General features: G+C 57.0%; 1 pseudogene; it reads left to right on the plus strand.

Annotated features, from left to right (window-relative positions):
• LOC143263011 (large subunit ribosomal RNA) overlaps window positions 1-2500 on the plus strand; it is a 6913-nt pseudogene that overhangs the window by 2438 nt on the left and 1975 nt on the right.

Consider the following 2500-nt stretch of genomic DNA (forward strand, 5'->3'; position numbering starts at 1 on the left):
AAAGAGCCTCTAGTCGATAGATTAATGTAGGTAAGGGAAGTCGGCAAATTGGATCCGTAACTTCGGGATAAGGATTGGCTCTGAGGAGCGGGGCGTGTCGGGCTTGGTCGGGAAGCGGGTCTGGCTGACGTGCCGGGCCTGGGCGAGGTGAACGGCTCTCGTGGCTGGGATCCGAGCTCGGTCCCGTGCCTTGGCCTCCCGCGGATCTTCCTTGCTGCGAGGCTTCCGTGGCGTTTCCCATCGGTGCGGTCGTCCTCTTCGGCCGCCATTCAACGCTCAGCTCAGAACTGGCACGGACTAGGGGAATCCGACTGTCTAATTAAAACAAAGCATTGCGATGGCCCCCACGGGTGTTGACGCAATGTGATTTCTGCCCAGTGCTCTGAATGTCAACGTGAAGAAATTCAAAAAAGCGCGGGTAAACGGCGGGAGTAACTATGACTCTCTTAAGGTAGCCAAATGCCTCGTCATCTAATTAGTGACGCGCATGAATGGATTAACGAGATTCCCATCTGTCCCTATCTACTGGCGGTGGCGGTCTGTGGCCACCCAGGGCGGGAGATAACCCCCGAACTAGCCCTCGCGTAGGAGGGTTGATCGGCCGAGTCGATGGGTGTATCGGCGATGAAGGCATTAGAGACCGTCAGTGCGTCGTACATGTAGTACTTCGCATAATGGCGAGGCCCTGATTTAGCATACGGGCTGTGGCGTGTTCTTTGTACAGCACTGTATGTGCTGTATGACTTCCGACTGGGGAACTGTTGTCACTCGTGGCATCAGTTCCCCAGTTTACGTTAAACGGTTTTTCAGACCGTTTTTCGTGGGCGGAACACGCCACTAGACAACACTCCGCTGGGCTCAGGAATACATGGGATGCAATCAATCCCCTGGGCAACCCAGGCCGCAAGGGGCAAACGTGCCCTAGCCACACTTGAGCCTCCACGAAAAAGGTACCGCTGGATAGCTCGTGTTCTTAAATACGCAGCGAACTGAACGAAGTGTGGTGGAGAGGAAGAGGCAGCCTCTCCGACTGCTGTCTCCCACGTGTTTGCCGTGCGTGGCGACCCTTGTCGTCGGAAAAGAGGATCCTGGGATCTGAGGGGGCCCTCTCCTGCGGGTGAGACGTCCCCAACACGTACCTTTGGCCTCTGCTTCGGCTAGATGGGCGGCTGGACGAGAAAAGCAGCCCTGGTCCAGTCAATCGGCTTGGAACGACCACACGCTTCGGGCAAGTGGGTTCTGCTGGGCGAGGACGCGGGCTGGGTAAGGAAACCGACCCAGCCAGCAGACTATATTCGGTGCGTAGCCCTAACTCAGCCTTTGGCGGGTTCCAAATTGTGTGGGTCGGTGGTGGCCGGGGAGCGCACTGGATGAAAGACCAAGACACATTATGGGTCTTAATAAAATTAATGAACAAAAAACTAAGCGTCCAAAGACGACGGGTCCAGCTCCTACTCGGAGTGAAGCCGTCGCCGCAGACGCGGGAACTGCAAATGCAGCTGTCAGTCCCCCCGCGCCTGTGAGAAAGACAAGATCCGGGAAGGTGATTAATATCGCCAATCCTCGTGTGATCTTGCAAAGATGTGTGACTCCCACGCGAGCGGTCTCGGTGAAAACCGAGCCCACGGTAGAAGGTACGCCGGACACCGGTAACGTGGAAGTAATCGAACGAGTCGGAGACACGTCACTCGTGAAGGTGCAGTCGGCACCCGAGCGTGTCGAGGACCCTACTGGTGACGGTTGGCAAACCGTCACCAAAAAGTCAAAGCGAGCCAAGCCGGGCGCACCCACCGGCAAGGCCGCAGTAAACCGGGCCAGGAGACCGAAGGGGACGTTCTCCGGGCAGAAGGTACGGCCTCTCGATCTCGTAAGAGACGAAGCCTTTAGGCGAGTGTCCGAAATACGGACCTTTTGCTTTCGACCTGAGTCGAAAGTCAATAAGGAGTCCGGGTCAAAGATACTCGCCGAGGTTGAGGCACTCAACGAGCTGGTCCAGGAGCTTATTCAACGGAATAGCTTCGTCGAAGGGCAGCTCGCCGCGGTCAGGGCGGACCTAAAAGCGCGTCCTGCCGTAATGAGTGCGATGCGACCTGGGCCGTCCAAGGGAACTCTCCCGAAGACGGCCTGCAACGCCGCGCAGTCGACTTACGCCCATGTGAACAAAGTCGACTGCAAAGGAGCTTCTCCGGAAGCGGGGAGACGGCCACAATCGCAGCATGTGGTAAAAATCTTCCCGCCGAAGGAAAAAGGACAGAGCAGCGAAGTTACGAAGGTTACTGTTCTGTCGCTCGTTAAACCAGCGAAGGAGGCGATCCGAATTAAGTCGGTCCGACGCATCCACTCCGGTGGCATCGTCGTCGAGACCGACCGAAAGGAGGACCTGCAAGCCTTCGTTGGCAATAAGAAGCTCCGGAGCGCGGGTCTGTCCGTCTCCTTACCTACCAAGCGGGACCCCGAGGTTTTAGTTTACGACGTCCCGCGTCGGATGGGTAAGGACGAA

Source organism: Megalopta genalis, unplaced genomic scaffold, assembly GCF_051020955.1.
Source record: "Megalopta genalis isolate 19385.01 unplaced genomic scaffold, iyMegGena1_principal scaffold0287, whole genome shotgun sequence".
In the NCBI taxonomy this organism is placed as follows: Eukaryota; Metazoa; Arthropoda; class Insecta; order Hymenoptera; family Halictidae; genus Megalopta; species Megalopta genalis.